The 18,122-nt window shown below is 39.3% G+C and overlaps 1 protein-coding gene across 6 annotated transcripts in view; it reads right to left on the reverse strand.

Moving 5' to 3' along the window:
* The window catches only part of THADA (THADA armadillo repeat containing), a 356,633-nt gene that overhangs the window by 178,329 nt on the left and 160,182 nt on the right, over positions 1-18,122 (reverse strand). The window lies entirely within an intron of this gene.

Consider the following 18,122-nt stretch of genomic DNA (forward strand, 5'->3'; position numbering starts at 1 on the left):
CATACATGTCAGCACATTGGCAGAATCTTCTTGGGCTTAGAAGAAATACACAGTCATCAGCTTTAAGTGACTTTTTTGGTGAAGTGAAACCTGCTGTGAAGCAGAAGCACTTACACAGTTTCCTTCGTGTCTCTTACGCAAGGCTACTTTTAAGACATCCTCAGATTAAAATATGAGTATCTAACAAAGTGGCCACAGCAAGTTACGTAATGTCCTTTCACATCCTCATCTGTAAACGCTATTAGAATAAATGATCTCCGAAGTCCCCTTCAATAACAAAATTCAATCATGGACATTTAAACATTCCAGGCAGATAGCTATCTTTTTTATTTTAAAATATCATTATGACCTCTCTTGTTCCATTGCTTAATCTCATAATATTGATGCTAATAATAAAAGTTTTCTATCTAACACTAACCATACTCAATCTTTCTACAGTTGGAGCCCATTTTCTCTAGTTTGAGCCTCTGTGGAGTTGGAGAACAAATGACCAGTGTTTTCTATACACAGGAAAACCCTTCATTAACTCTATTGGAATCCCATCATGAAAGCACCCTTTACTCTTCTGAGGGCTACAATCACTCCAACCCCTTTCATCATGTAGAACTTCTTCTCTAGAATCTCATTAATTATTTTGCATCTACAGAGGGTTAAATGAATCTTCCCAATGTCATCAGCTAAAACGACTGGTGCTACTATTATATGAGACAAATTTGAGTATTTCTTTTAATTTGATTGCTTTGCAGAGACTGCAATTTGTTTTTGCTAAAGCTAATTAATGCCCCTGAATGACCCTCCTCATGTTTCACAGAAACACTTCAAGCTAAAACCAGAAAGAATGAATTTTTAAAAATAATAAAGTACAAGGAAAGTTTTCAAAAATTCCAAAAAATTGCTTTTTTTTTGCCTGGAAAAATGACACAAAAGAGCAACAGATATTGGGATATTAGCAATAGATTCATTCAAGGTACCTTTTCTCAAATGAAAATTGTAATTAGGTAAGTTGAGTCATATTTCAGCATGCCTACAGTATCCCAAATAGACTATGGCCAGTCAGTTTTTAAATACCCCCTGAGAAAGTCTGACATCCTCCTTTGGTTATCCCTGTGCCCATGTTTACACTGCCAGTCAAAAAAATACTTCCTTATACAGCATAATTATACTTGCTGCAAGTTAATTTTGTTTTTCTGGTTCTACATGCCAGGGAAAGAAATAAATCTATGCCTAAAAGACTTGCATTCAAAATATATTCAGAATAGTAAGAAAACAAAACCAGGCATGATGGCTCACACTTGTAATCCCAGCACTTTGGGAGACCGAGGCAGCAGGATTGCTTGGGGCCAGGAGTTCGAGACCAGCCTGGGCAAAATGAGACCCTGTCTCTACAAAAAATAAAAAAAAAGCCAGGCATGATGGCATGTGCTTGTAGTCGTAGCTACTCAGGAGGCTGAGGTAGGAGGATTGCTTGAGCCTAGGAGGTTGAGGCTACAGCGAGCTGTGACCATGCCACTGCTCTCCAGCTAGGTTGTCAGATCAAGATCTCATCTCTCCCTCTCCCTTTTTTTCCCCAAGATCTCATCTCTTAAAAAAAAAAAAAAAAAGAGAGAGAGAGAGAGGAGAAAAGAAAGCAAACAACCTAACAGAAAAACTGGGTCAAAGTTTCAAACAGACACTTCAGCAAAGAAGATATACGAATGCCAAATACATGTAAAGATGCTCAATATCCTTAGACATTAGTGAAGTTTAAATTAAAACCCCAGTGACATACTACTACATACTCACTAGAAAGGTTAAAGTTAAAAAGACTGAGCATACCAAGTGTTGGCTAGGATATGCAACAATTAGAATTCTCACATTCTACTAGTGCAAATGTATAATCACTCTGGAAAACAATTTGGCAGTTTCTTAAGTTAAATATACACTCATCATTTAGCTCACCTGTTTAATTCCTGCGTATCTACACTAGAGAAATGAAAGCCTAAGTCCACAAAGAGACTCGTGCATGATTGTTCCTAGCAAGTTATTTGTTACTAGTTGAGGGATACAACACAAATGTCGTTCAATAGCTGAGTATACAAACAAATTGCAGTATATCCATACAATCGAATACCGTTTGGCAATAAAAAGAAAGCTACGGATACACCTAACAACATGGCTGAATCTCAAAATAATTATACTGAGTGAAAAAGCCAGACAAAATAGAATGCATCCTGTATGATTCCATTTACTTAAAATTCTAGGAAATGCAAGTTAATCTATAGCGACAGACATAAAACAATCATTGCCAGGGAGGTGGGGAAGGGGAGGTTGAGTAAGGATTACAAAGGGCTATGGCTATGTTCCTTACCACGACAGTGATGCTGGTTTTATCGGTACATAAAAATATCAAATTGTATAAACATGTGCAGTTTATTTTACATCAATTATACCCCCAATAAAGTTGTTTTTAAAAGAATAACCTTTCATATACATTAGAAAAGTTAACTTACACATCCTGTTGTGCTTTCTTAGCCTCCAGCTCCATCTCCAAAACATCTCAAGTCTTCTCTTCCTCAAATTAAACAAGCCCAGCTATTTCCTTTAAACTTTTACAACCAGAATTAATATTTCCTTGTTCTCTTTTTAAAAATCAAATCAATAAACACTTAAATCCTAACAATCACACAAGAATTTAAAAAAATATGTATTTTTTAGGACAATGTTCTGAATCTTTCACACGTTCTAGACAGGCTCAGAGAAGTTAACTGACTTGCCCAAGCTCCCAAAGGGAATGAATGTATAAGCTGGAATTCAAAGTCAAGTCTGTCTCACTGCAGAGCCTGTGCTAGTTGCAAAAACGAGTGTTCCCCATCTCTGATATTTTTACCACCATAGAACTGAACAACAATAGCACATATTAAAAGAAATGCGATTTTATTAATTTTAAGGACGCTTGACAGCTCCAATTATTCAACTAAGTGATGCCAAATTTGTTGGGCCAGCTTTAATAAACTCAACTGCTGTATTGAGCGGTATGATTTTGTAGCGGTTAAGGTAAAAGATTCCCCTCCCCCCATCTTGATTAGATTAAACCTGCTTTCTAATATTTTGAACAGCCTTTTAGTTTGCTTATTCCATCGTGTTAAGGTAATTTTCAACTCATACCAGTTTTAGTCACCCTAAATTCTGACAAACAGAAGCTAAATCAGTGGATTATTCTTCAATATATTCCAAATGAATGCACAATGGAGACTGCTGTGCAAAGTTAGAAGATGAAACAAAACTGATTACACACACCTATACCCTGCCACTAATTAAAAATATACTAGTGTTACAAGTATACAATTTCCATGGTGGTGGTATCTTTGTTCAGAAGCATGGTACATTACTATGTAGCTGAAGCCCTCTAGCATTTAATTAGGTTACTAATTATGAGAAGAGTCACATTACCTTCAAGCCTTTCCCTGGATTGTGACCAAGACTTAGTATATGAATTTCATGGTGATTGTGTTTTAAGATGGGAAACATGTCAATAAAGATTACTGGTCACATCTTTCAAAGTGTCCAGGTGATGAGATTTTAGCTGTGGCAGAGTTTGAGACACTAACTAGAAGAAAATACTGCTAATTCCCACTGCCAATTTTGATGATCAGATGATATTTTATGTTGGATTTTAAACATGAGTAGCATTCAAAGTCTTCACAGGGGATATACACATGAATATAAAAAGAAGAAAATTAAGTAACATTCATTATTTCCGTTTGAGTTCGATCAATTAACAAATTTAGCCTCAATTCGGTATCATCTTACTCCCCGGCTTTCCTCCTTGCCTATCAAAATAATACTACCACTAATAAAGTCAGTGCAAAATGTATGAGTCACTCTTCAGTCATGCCAAGTGCATAACCTTCAACCCACGATTAAAAATAAAGTGCTATGTGTGAAATTCAATACCGTTTAACTTTCGGGTGCTAAAATCTAATAAATATAACATTTCAAAAGAAATTAAACAATCTGGATCACTTCTGTCCATTTTCATGATTTCATCAGGAGATTTCTATATCTTTGACTACATTTGCTAGTGTTCAGATCCTGGGTAAACTGGTGGAATTTGGCATCACTTAGTTTATAATCTATATCACCAGTTCGTACAAGTCACAGAAAAGTTCTCCATTCCGCTATATACTTCAAAGCATTTCATTTATTATTCAAATGATTCTTCTGACAAAACTATCAGTCAAGAAGAAAATAAAGAAATCTTATTTTTTTAAAAGACACACTTTCCACACCAGACTGCTTTAACTAACCATGCTATTCTTGGCAAAGTCTTTATTTCCTAAAGAATACATTTACTTTCAACTTTTCTTACCTCTGAGAAGGTCAGGGCTTGTTTTTACTCATTTTCACTCAAAGTGAGCTTTTATATATTTTAAGTTTACCTTAACTTCTTCCTAAGTCCCTATATTTTCTAGCCTTTTCTAAAGAAAATACTAAATTTAAATATGTGAAAGGTATTGAAGTCATAATGAATGTCTCATAACTACCTTCAAATGATGCTAGGAATGAGTGCATGAGTTTAATAGACATTTACAGGGAAAAAAGAGACATTTTTAGTCAGAGTTCTGAGTTAAGGGCATTTGGGGTTAATGATAAAAAAAGCTTCATGATTTGAAATAGGGTTATTTTCTTTATTTCCCTCTCTCCCCTCTTCTCTCCTTTCTATCCTAAAAATTCATACTGTAGCTATGTCATAGGGCTATTTTCTTTATTTTCTCTCTCCTCCCTCCCTTATTTCTTTCTATCCTAAAATTCATACTGTAGCTATGTTACCAGGTAACATGTTTGCAGGGTCTGAGAAGTTTCTTGGCTTGATGAGAAAAACACAACAGTCTAGTCCTAAACCCCCCCCCCCACCACTCCCACCCCATTACCAGTGAGGCTGAGAGGGCTGGCTGAATCCTAAGAATCCTAAGTCAGCAGTCTTATTAGCAAAGATGGGTTGGGTTTTGGACAGAATCTAATACAGCAGCATAAGGTGAGATATAAATTTAATATGGTCAAGAAGTATATGCTTGGCTACTTAATGGCTGCCAGATACCACAGATGAGGTTATCTTACCTAACACTACATTTCTATTCGTGGAACATTTCAATACCACTATTTGATAATCGAAGCCTCAGGCACTACTATTTCAGGCATCAAGAGACCCATTGCCACTTCAGTCCATTTGTAGAAAGAGGGCGGCTACCACGGTTCAGAGTCAATCATTTTTAAGACAGAAAGGGCTCTTTTCCAATCCCAAACTTCCTAGTATGTTCATATGATGGTGACAAAGTGGTCTTTTCATCTTCTTCTGTTCATTAAGGTATTCAGTACTCACAGCCCCATGGTTCTTTTTTTTTTTTGAGACAGAGTCTCGCTCTGTCTCCCAAGCTGGAGTGCAGTGGCCAGATCTCAGCTCACTGCAAGCTCCGCCTCCCGGGTTCACCCCATTCTCCTGCCTCAGCCTCCCGAGTAGCTGGGACTACAGGCGCCCGCCACCTCACCCGGCTAGTTTTTTGTATTTTTTAGTAGAGATGGGGTTTCACCGTGTTAGCCAGGATGGTCTCGATCTCCTGACCTTGTGATCCGCCCGCCTCAGCCTCCCAAAGTGCTGGGATTACAGGCTTGAGCCACCGCGCCCGGCCAGTCCCATGGTTCTTAAATGGATACATAATGCTTCATATGCAACAGCCATCCCATTCAAAATAATGCAAGCCATGCAACCCACCCATGTTGTACAGCTGGCCCTCAGAATTCTCAGAGGATTGGTTCTAGGATCCGTGAGATGCTCAAGTCCCTTATGTAAAGTATGCACAGTATTTGCATATAACCTATGTATATCCTCTGGTACACCTTAAATAATCTCTAGAATACTTATAATATCTAATACAATGTAAATGTTACGTAAGTTGTTACATAGTATTGTTTTTACATTTGCATTATGTTTTATTGTTGTATTTACTTTTTCTTCAAATGTTTTTGATCTACAGTTGGTTGAATCCATAAATGACTGGATGAGGTCCAACTGTATTTCCAATTGTGACTGAAGTACTGGAGCTGTCAGGAAGCAAGTAATATTTATTTTTGTTGTGGTAAAACCTACATAACCTAAAATTTACCATTTTAACCATTTTTAAGTGTACAGTTCAGTGGCATCAAGTACATTTACCAAGAAGTTTTATTTTAGATTCAACTGGACTCTGGCCTTGATGCGTGGGTATCTAGTCATTCATTGGTTGATACCGCTTCACAGAGATACATGTCATTCTATTTCCAGGTAACCTCTTGGCTAGGTATTCGAAGTCAGATTTCATCCAACATACTATGGTATGTATACTTGAGGTGAGGAATGAACCACCAAAATGAAGCATTTGTCTATTTCCTTCCAGATGAAAGATAGAAACTTTGATCTTCTCTTCCTTGCCATTAAACCTTTCAGAAAATAAGGAACCTACTATTCCTTGACCTTTGGGATTTTTACAAACTTCAGACTGCAGTTCAGAACATAGACTAGAAACCGTCCAAGGAAAACATGCCCCAAATGAACAGGATATAAACAAAACTGTAACTAGGTAATTAATGGTAGGGATTTGACTCCCCTCACTGCTTCTCTGATAACAATCTGGCATTTTATCAGCAGGGTCTTTTATCTGGAAGGATTCACTGTGTTCTGCTGCTTGGAACTATTCCGGGAGGGGACAAAGACAAGCTTTCATCTTGGAAAGGAAATGGAACTACATCTAGAAGGGGTAAGAAAGAGTCAAACCCGTAAAAAGAACTCCAAGTCTTTCCCTGCCAGGAAGTAGAGGTAAATGGAAAACACGATGCCCTGTTTCACTGAAAACACGAGAGCAAATTCTAATGGGAAAGAAATCATTGCAGTCTTCCAAAGGTGGCAACTTGCTTTTTCCCTTTGTTTTGAGTTCTACATCTTCTCCCCAACGTATTCTATTTATCTTCCTGTCAAAACCAAAGAAAAATAAACTAATTCATACTATGGCATAAATGACTACTAATAACTTTAAGTAATTTGTGTCCCACTGAGATGTTCATTTTAGAAGGGATCAAAACCATATACTAAAAGAATGAAAATCTCCAAGGTTTAGCTCACAATGGAGGAGGCATCTGAGAAAATTAAGTGGATAGAGGGCACTGCTTACGACCTGTCAAATCATTTAATACAGGTTTCAATTACCCTAGGGGTAAAGCTGGTCTGGGTCAGTGGCTACAGTGGAGTCAGATCTGGCCCTTCCAGTGGCATCATTCTTAGGGAAAAAGGGACTGTTAACGGGAGTATGTATTCATTAGTAGCAGCAGAATGTGCTCCCTTTATTCCCTCTCCAAACATGGGCACTCCACTCAGATCTCATAACAATGTCATGGATTGGTTATGGAAGAACTCAGGAAAAAACAGGGATTTAAATTCCTCATCCTACTTAGAACTCAGAAATATTTATCCTAGGCTGGGCCAGGGTGGGTGGCCAATTACAAAATCTACAGCCTGGGGCTTCTGTGCCAGATCATGGATTGCCCAGTGACACTAGTTCTCTTCTGTCAGGCTGTGGAGCCCGTGAGGTTCACATTTAGGGCCCTCGTGACACTTCACAGTGGGTCAGGCAAGGAGGAGGACACAAGGAAGCTGCTCTGCTGGCTAGTTTTCAACGGGGAATTCTATCAGGACATGGTATTCTAAAGCTGCTACTTTAGAGTCATGTTCAACCACGCAGCAGAATGCAAATCTCTCTCTAGTCTTCTCAAGTTTTTCCTAAGTCCAGTTTTCATTCTGGCTACAAATTAAATTCTGATATCTTAAATCATGCAGGAAAAAAAAGGTGGGGGGGGATAATAAATGATTGAATTATAATAATTATATGACCCTGAAGCTTAACTAGAAAAAATAATTACATTTCTTAAGTTTATCTTCAGTAGACTTATGCAGGTTATAACTAGTATTAAGTCAATTTTACTTTTCATTTTATCCAAACCAGAAAGAAGTTGAGTAAAAGGGATTCTCCTGGGAAAAAAAATGAATAAACATTCAAGCAAGAAACAAACCAATGCTACTCACACATCACCCAAAAAAAAACAGATTAGTGTCTGAAAATATTTTCTGCCCACTGCTTTGTAAATTCTTTTCTTGTCAGTGGTGACACATCCTTCAGTAACAATTCAACTTTTCCTGGGCTACCTAGATATATTTTTCCACAGTTTCTGCTAAAACAGATGCTTCTTTCCTGTATGATTATAATAACCAAAAGGGAGCAGGCTTATTTATACAGTGGCCTGTAGATTTCATACACATATATATTTTGTGAATGCTCTGGATACTACAGAGACTGAACAGAAAAATCTCATTAATGTGGGCACACCTAATTTTGGTTTTGTGATTATTCAGACTGAGGTCTACTACAGCCTACTGTAGGACTGAGAGTTTTCATCTAAAGTAGACAGAAATGTGGCATCTCTTGTGGGCTGGTGGTCAGGGCACAAATGTCTCAGATCGGGAATTTTCCCTAACGCAAAAAACCCCAAGGGACACATCTCATCCTCCATGTACCGTCCACACAGGTTTTGGCTGGTAACCTTTGGATAATAATGAAAAATGGGAAATAGGACTGTGTACATAAAAGATAAACTGGCAAACAAAGGTGGGTGTGAACCCACTTCAGAAGCCTTGAAGTACAGTTAATCAACTAACACCTTAACCAGATACTATTGTTATTTACCCATTAAAGCAGTTTCCTAAAGTTATTATATGCAATCTGAAGTAACAAAATCTTCCTTTCATACTATTCAGTAATGTAAACACTTCACAGGTTTATATTTCCTTTTTTTCCAAATCAGTTTACAATTACTACATAAGAAAACACTGGCAATTTAAAAATTTTTCAACATGAATTGATATCATCATGACTGTTTTGTTTATAAGAGAGTAAAAAGAGAAACCATCAAGTTACTACATGTGAAAGTACACTCTAAACTTAAATTCTTATGTAAACATTTGCTATTAGTTTTTTTTCTAGCAACCCTAAAGATTTTCAAAATTATGTAAAGCAGTGGAAACTAAGATGACATACTAAAGACAGATAGAAAACATATTTTCTAAGAGTTTAAAAATTATGCATAAATAGCAGCCCACAAATAATCTCATTAAGATTTTATGCTTCTTAGCCTCAAGCCACATTCCCTCTTTACTAAGACACTTTTAACTGTGCAATGACCCATGATTTTCTACAATAAGGAAAATTTCTTTTGTAAGAAATTCTCAGTGTTTCTCAAGAATCTCAAAACTTCAGTTGAGCCAGTTTTATTTAGCAACCTGTCACAACCACTTAAGCTTTATTGCAAGTTTTTCTTCCTTTTCTCCTGATTTCAGATTAGAAAATGACACTACTGCCAACGAAATGCCCAAGGGGGGAGATATCTCAAGAAAGCAAAGTAAGTCCAAATGTTTGTTAGGTAAAGCTGCAGGTTAATTTTGGCATGCTGAGAACTACTACAGCTGAGAACTCTACAACTAGGTTCTAGAGCCAGATTGTTTGGGTTCAAATCCACGACTTGTCACTAACTAGCAGTATGAGCTAGGTAGGACACATTTCGAAAGTTCTTACTGCCCAACATTCCCCCACTCTGTGGAATGTGTTAATAAGGACAACGACCTGATAGCGTTTTCATCATGATTAAATGAGTTAATATGTGTAAAGTCCTAAAATATTGCCTGGCTCATAGTAAACATTTGCTAATTATTATCATTTATCACTAATCAGGATGGAAAAAAATAGGAGCAAAAAAGATAGAGATAAGAAGCATCATCAAAAAGGATACCTCATTATGCCAAAAACCATATCTGTCTGATTCACCACTGTATTTCTAGTGCCTGAAACATAATTGTTTTCAATAAATATCTGTTGAGTGAACGAATAAATGAATTTGCGCTGACTCCTTAGGGAGTCACTTTTTGACTGTGGGCATATTGTGTCTACTCTCTCTGGGCCTTGGCTTTTCGCCTCCAAAGAAAGGTACCAGCACCTGCTACTTGCTACCTCAAACAGATGATAATCAATGTAAGAAGCAACGCAAATCATTTCAAACTTACTAAAGGGCTTTTGGAAGTCACGGAATTTTTTTTTTTTTTTTTTTTTTGAGACGGAGTCTGGCTCTGTCGCCCAGGCTGGAGCGCAGTGGCCGGATCTCAGCTCACTGCAAGCTCCGCCTCCCAGGTTCACGCCATTCTCCTGGCTCAGCCCCCTGAGTAGCTGGGACTACAGGCGCCCGCCAACACGCCCGGCTAGTTTTCTGTATTTTTTTTTTTTTAAGTAGAGATGGGGTTTCACCATGTTAGCCAGGATGGTCTCGATCTCCTGACCTCGTGATTCACCCGTCTCGGCCTCCCAAAGTGCTGGGATTACAGGCTTGAGCCACCGCGCCAAGTCACGGATTTTTTAAACCAATGCTCCTTTGTTACTGGGCATGCATGAACACAGTCACTGACAATGGGAGGAGCCTCTGTGACACCCTGAGTCCTGATTCTGATATGCTTCCCTTAAAGAAGTCCCCTGACTGCAGCTAGCCAGGTAGAGCAAGATATCAGACATTGTACTAGGCCCTAAAAGAAGGCTGCTCAAACGTCAGTGTGCAGAGATAACTGAAATTCTCAACTTTCGGATGTGTGTGGGACACGCAGAAGGAGCTGTCCAATCGAAAGTTGAACTCGTGATTCTACATGAGTTCTAGATCTAGGACTAGGTAAGTGTAAGTGAGTAGTAACCCCAGAAAGAGCATGCAAAGTGAAAAAGAAAAGGTTTGAGGGCAGGACAAACAGGTGCACCAATGTTTGAGAGGAAGCAGGAGGAAGGGAGCCCTCCAAGGAGAGAAAGAAATAATGGCCAGAGAAGTCACAGAAGAAAGAACTCAAGGAGAAGGGAGTCTGCAATAGCATCAAACTCCACAGAAAAAGCAGAAATGAGAAGGAATGAAAAGCACCCAGTGGCTTTTTTAACAAGAAGGTCACTCCTATTTTACTTTTGTTTGTGCGGTTTAGTGAGGCGGTGGAAGAAGCGGCCAGGCTGCAGTGGGTTAAAGGAGGGGAAAAGTGGAGACTAAACCCAGACCCCCTTTTCCAAGAGCCTGGCTATAAAACAAAGGAGAGGGCTGTGCGTGGGCAGAGTGGGTACCTCTATGGAGAGAGCTCACACTTGATGGCTTCCACATCTTCTTTTACAAATGAGAGGTGATGAGAGTAGGGGTGTTAGATTGGGCAAGGGCACAAAGTAGGCCCTCAGTAAATACACTTAATGGAAGGATGAAGTGGTGATGAAGAGTGATCACAATATAAAGTGACAGAGAAGAATAAATGGTGAAGAAGAAAATGTCTGTAACTGGTTAGAAGGGAGGCAAGACGAGCTTTCAGAAGTCACAATGTTCAAAGTGAGTGAGGAAGGAAAAAGTAAAAGGCCGTGAGGGTGAAGGTATCCTGAGCAGCTGATGTAACGCATGTAGCTTGTTTTTACTAGAAGACTAGAAAGAAACAGAAGGGTGAGGACCAAGGCCCAGAGGGAAAGGGAAAACCTATTCCAGACAGAGAAAGCTAACCGAAACATGCTATATCATTATTTTTCCTTGTCCTCATTTGAAGCCTTCTATAATTTATCTTTACCTTCTTATTCTATTTCCCAATTCATATTTTCTTGTGGAAGAAAAAAATACATTTTTGATCTAAAATGCTCCCTACTGTGTAGGATGACTGCCTATATCAGTCAGCATTTGGGGCTTGGTAATGTGAAATCCTTTAATTCAGCATTAAAAATGCCTGTGGAACATCTTTGCTACAATTTTTGAGAAACAATTTAAGAACAAGGAAATAAAAGTTCTGTATGGAAAAACACTGTTAAGATATTTTAAAATGTTAAGTGTTACTAAATGTAAATTTTTTTTCCCACTACAATTCATTACTTCCACAAGACTTAAATGCAACACTCAGGACAAATACTGTTTTTTATTAAAGTTACCAAAGATGCACCATCAATGGTTTCTCCTGTTAAACAGCAAACCATTTATTTTGTGAATTTCCTGGGTTGCCCTTGGTTCAAGTGGAAGCAGAGCTCTTTACGATGCCTTCCAAGTTATGAATCATAAAACTCTCCATCACAATCTTCCCCTTGTTGGATTCCCCCTGACTCTTCACTCCTCTCACATGACTTGTTAATCACCAAGGGTGATTTCTAAAAGTCCCTGAGATGGCAGACTGAACTCCCACATTTCTTCCTGCCTTGCTATTTGGGAAAGCCTCCTGGACTTCTCCAACCCACTGATGCTCTTCCCCTTCTTTGCAGGCCTCAGTCCTTAGTGTACATGTCATATAATTAAGTGGTTAATATACACGACATCAGGTTCACAAGCATGTATTTTACCTTATTAGCTAGAAGGTAAGTTCTTTAAGGATAAAGACCTTTTTCTTTACTTTGCATCTTACCCAAGACCTAACACTAGCTAGGTATACAATGAATGTTTAACAAATACTTGGTTAATCAATTAACTGATGAGCTTCTAACTTCTAGTATGAATGGCAGCAATAGGCCAGATTATCATCGTCAGAAATTTCATCTAAGAATGGGACTGTGTGCTGATCAAATCACTTGTTCTAACATGACCTGAACAGGCCTATTGGCATAACACATAACACTGAAGAAAAGCTGGTCCCTACAAGTTCTGTTTTTCTAGTTTGCTTTGTCAATGCATTCCATAGGAGGTGAATTCCTCATTCCTTCTGCTCAAAAACATATTTAGAAAATGGTCTTAAAGAGATCTGGCACCAGAAATGAAGTTGGCCAGGTCCCTATCTAGGAACTAACAGATAAAAACTGGTGACAGATGACAAGGTATCTTTTTATGCCAGAACTATCTGCAAAAAAAAGACACATAATACAAAACATAATTTCATGCTACATGCTAAACCTCAGCTACCCTGGGTAGAATTCAGAAATTCAGAGGGCCCTGAGTACAGCCCTCCAAATAAAGTGCTAGGCACAGTAAAAAGGAGGCAGAGTATGTAGCTGCCCAAACAATGTGATTTCCCCAGCATTAAGGAACAACTTTCCAATCTCTGCTTCTAGATCCTCCCTATATAAGGCCTAAAATGCCACCATTAGAGTTTTACTGCTTTATTTCAAAATTTATGTATCTGTAATATACAAATACCCTGTGGAAGATAACACTGGGGCATTTACATGTTTTACAATTTTGGCCTGTAAACAAAGAAGAAAACTGAGCAGCACTGAACACCTGTGCCTCAACAATCTGGTCCCAAGCCTGACCTGGTATCAGACGTCACACTAGTGAAATCAAGGGGCCAGGGTTTCCACAGATTGATGGGGTAGCAGATCCCTTTTTTCACCCAACAACTGTTAGCAGATTAGGATGGCTGGGCAGTGGGGGAAGGGTGGGGGCATACTCCTTTCCTATAATTCCCCTCTCTGAACCTCATGGAATTTAGCAGTAACCACAGACCAGGCGGAGTGCTGGCCAGGGGAGGAAGTTCTATGTTAACAGTACTGGCAAAGCCCTATTTCTCAGGTGTTTCCACTTGTAATGAGCAAGGCTTGGAGACTCCTGTACTGTCTCTCCAGGCAACTCTGTTCAAGATACTTTGGGAAATTGGGACAATAAAAAGTTATCTGTTATAACCACTTTTTAGGAAAGCATCTCTGCTTATTTTCTGACATGTTTAGGGAATCCTTATTAGTGCACAGCGAATAAAGTGCAAAGAACTCCCAAGTGATGTATTTAATAATTCAGTAAAAAGCAATTAATATCAACACAACTCTCTGGTCACTAATAAAATATGCCTTTACCCCTCTCTTCTGAAAAATCCTTCTGTAGGCTCCTGGCACAACATTCTCAACCCTCCTTTCCCAAAAATTACTGACATGGTACTGGGCTCATTTGCCTCCAAGGCTGTCATTCATCTGGGTGCAGGGATGTGTCCTCCCTCACAGGACACAATGCTCTTTTTCTATTGCCTCAACTACATCTAACTTCAGGGTCTTTCCTCTGGGCTTACTGACAGAGACAAAGCATGGCTTGAAAAAGTTTATCTCTCTATCACCATTATACTGTCTATCAACCCCTTCCTCTCGCTAGCATTTTTCTTAATAAGCAAACCAGGAAGCTTTTATTTTCTATCTTGTAAGCAGAATTATTCCCATTACATAGCTCTACGGCCTGAAACACACAGAGGCTGCTCTCCTGCATGGCTCCTCCATTCATGCTACGTTAACCTAGGAGGCTTTCCCCAACATGTTTTGGCTTGTCTGTAATTCCATAACCTTGAACAGAAAAATGGCACCATCCCTCTACTTCTATTCTTATCAATCCAGGTCCTCTCATTTGGTTCTAAAGCCTGCAACAGGGTAGCTGCAAGGTGGGCCTCTATAGTGGCTCACTGGAAGGCAGTCAGAAGAGGCAAGTTCACAGTGCAGGAAGGCAGCCAGAGGTTCCTGAGGCCAGAGAGAATCCAGGTAACATCCAGTTCAATACCTTAATGTGATAGAAAAGGAAATGGAGGGTCAGAGAGGTGAAGTCACAATAAAAGCAAACGTCAGAGCTCATATTCGAACCCAAGACTCCTCCAAGTCCAGGTAAAACACAGAACCCAGCCGAGCCTCTTTTCTATAAAAATAGTAACTGGTGGGATACAAGATGTGGCTCCAATATTGTAGGACAAGAGGTCCCTTGAGTACTTCGTAGATACACAGACTTATCCAACACAAAAAGTCTCACTTTCAAATTAATTTCATTTTTCTGTTACTCAATTTAACTCTGTGCCCAAACTGGGGCGAGGCAGAGGAAGGTAACAAAAAATAAACAAATGAAAGAACCCCACAGCTGCTTCTGCATGGAAGGAAAGTAAGATTTATTTTGCAGGAATAAGCATTGAGTATTACAGAATGGCATAGTAATGGTGAACGGCAAGATAAGGAGATTAAGTAACAAACGTTATAGACATTCAAAGGGAGAGGTGATTAGGAGCTGAGGTAGAGAGAAAGTGATGAGGGCATTACTTCTCAGCAAATACTTTAATCACTGTTTGCCTCATTTATCTCTCTATGAAGCAAACTTGTTCTCTATTCATCACAAGGATTCTGGGAAAACAGAGCAGATAGAAACATAATGTGAAGCCTTGAAGAACAGTTTCCAGTATTATAATCACAAATGAAAGTAGAAGCCAACTATTGTCTACTGCAAAAATCCCAACTCTATGCCATGGAAAATAAGGTCTTTCAACTTCATAATTTCAGTAAGAAGCAAAGTGATAATCCCTCAATTTTTGTAACTTTCAAGGAAAAGGAAAGGAGTCAATGTCATTTCCCAATGCCATAGGCTTAAAAGGATCAACAAACTCTTAAGTTTTTGCACCCCCAACTCCCTCTTTTTTAAGGCTGGTAAAAATCAAAAGATTCCATTAAATATTTTAAAAATACATAAAACGTATTTTCCAATGCTGTGATTACTGGCTAGAGTTCCATATTTCAACCAAAACAGTTTCCATTGAATAGGTTCCTCTGGATGATTTCTACTGCCACATGTTTGGTTAAGATTGTATTGCTAGCCAGGTGTGGTGGCTCACACCTGTAATCCCAGCACTTTGGGAGGCCGAGGCAGGTGGATCACCCGAGGTCAGGAGTTCGAGACCAGCCTGACCAATATGGTGAAACCCCATCCCTACTAAAAAAAATATAAAAATTAGCCGAGTGTGGTGGTGGGTGCCTGTAGTCCCAGCTACTCAGGAGGCTGAGACAGGAGAATTGCTAGAACCCGGGAGGCAGAGGTTGTAGTGAGCCGAGATCATGCCACTGCATTCCGGCCTGGGCGACAGAGCAAGGCACTGTGTAAAAAAAAAAAAAAAAAAAAAAAAATTGTATTGCTATTTGTATTTCAATATCGGTGGCTCACGCCTGCAAGTCTAGCACTTTGAAAGGCTGAGGTGGGCAGACTGCTTAAGGCTGGGAGTTCCAGGCTAGCCTGACCAATATGATGAAACCCCATCTCTAGTAAAAATACAAAACTTACTTAGGTTGGCACAAAAGGAATTGTTGTTTCTGCCATTAACTGGGCATGGTGGCATGCACCTGTGGTGGCATGTACCTGTGGCCCCAGCTACTCAGGAGGCTGACGCACGAGAATCACTTGAACCCAGGAGGCGGAGGTTGCAGTGAGCCAAGATCGTGCCACCGCACTCCAGCCTGGGCAACAGCGTGAGACTCCATCTCTTAAAAAAAAAAAAAAAAAAGGTCAGAGAAAAGAAAAGCAAGCCAGGCACAGTAGTGTGCACCTGTAGTCCCAGCTACTCGGGAGGCTGAAGCAGGAGGATCACTTGAGCTTACGAATTCAAGGTCCATCTGGGCAACATAGTGGGATCCTAGCTCTCTAAAAGAGCAAGAAAGAAAAGGAGAAGGGAAAAGGAAAGGAAAGGAGATTTCACTGAAAACTTGTCTAAAGAGAACAACGACTAAATGGATTGGGGTAAAAAAAATGTACTAAAGTCATCTGCAGTGAAAATAAACAACAACAAAAAAAAGGTGGGCAGGGACGGGGAAAGGGGGCTGCAAGTAGGAGAGATCCTTTAAAAAGTGCCTCAAAGGGGGCAGTGAAGGGATTTCTCCTGTAGGTATTAATCAGATCTCAGTTATCTGCAATAGAAGGCACTTTCCGTCTTAACTGAAACTCTCATACATACAAGTAACCACATTGGTGTAGAGAGGGTAAAGAGCCTAGTCCAAGTGTCACAGTTAGTGACTAGAAAGTATTTTCAGAGGCCAAAAAGTCCCCGGACATGCATCTCTGAGTTCCCTTTCACAAGCAAGTTTCAAGTTCCAATCGAAGAGCTCTAGGTAACCACATATGCCTCAAACCTAGGATGATAGAGTCCTGAACAAAGGCTCAGGACTCAGAGACCTGATTCGTCTAAGTTCTCCTGGGTCTTTGTTTAGGACTCAATGGTCCTAGGTTTGAGGCATATGTGGTTACTTAGAGCTCTTCGACTGGAACTTGAAACTTGCTTGTGAAAGGGAACTCAGAAATGCATGCCCAGGGACTTTTTGGCCTCTGAAAAGACTTTCTAGACTCTAGAAAGCCCAGAGAAGCAGGCCCTGGTGAGCTGCATTCAGAGAGCCAGTCAAGGTTCTTTGTAAAGCACGAATCACTCTGCTTTGTGGTATCTGAACTGAAGAATGAATTAATGGTCTTAAATTGAAGGCATCACATTCACATGGTAAAGGGCTGTATATCTGGATGCAGCACAACATCAGAACATAAAATACACTGGATTTTTAAAAAGTTGTATACAAGATGTTGGGATTGACATTATAAATTCTGTCCCAAGAGGATGCAACAATCATAATGCCATGCATGTATAACTTTGGAAAATCCAAATCAGTAACTTCTAAGACTTAAATCAACGAAGAAAATCAACAGAGAAATAAGCTTAGACATACTCTTAAACATGCGATAAAGGAGTAAAACTACATATAATACTTACAAATACCTTACAGAAAGGAAGGAAATAGCAGGTAAGTAGACAAAGATCAAAGGGAAACAAAAAGCTGTCATTGGCGCTTTTAATCTTCTTCTCATTGTGCAATTCACTTTTAGCAGTCAGAGCAACCTTTGCACTACTCCCACAAACTGAAACTTTTTTCTTTAGCCAAACTCATAGTATCCATGAGCCCGATGAGAACTCTTCCAAGTACATAAATTACCCTAACAATGGTACAAAAATAAAACACTGTTGATCCACTGTACATACACCCATCCATCTTTTTAGCTATTACCCCAAGTCAAAACAGCCCAATCTTCATCACAATCAGAACCACAAGCACTGCCTGGAATGATAGCTTTTATGATCAACCTTTCACTATCTTCATGAATAATTTTCTCAGAGGTCATCTAAATCAAATGCATACAGTTTTATCACATTCGCTCTTTTTTAAAAAATCTGTTTATAGTTCACCTCACCAGTGAACATTTTGGGGTAGCAGGAGTTATCCCTGTGGTAGGTTGATGAAACCCCAAACTAACTAAATCTAGGGCCTTCCACTTCACCA

Source organism: Piliocolobus tephrosceles, chromosome 15, assembly GCF_002776525.5.
Source record: "Piliocolobus tephrosceles isolate RC106 chromosome 15, ASM277652v3, whole genome shotgun sequence".
Taxonomy (NCBI): Eukaryota; Metazoa; Chordata; class Mammalia; order Primates; family Cercopithecidae; genus Piliocolobus; species Piliocolobus tephrosceles.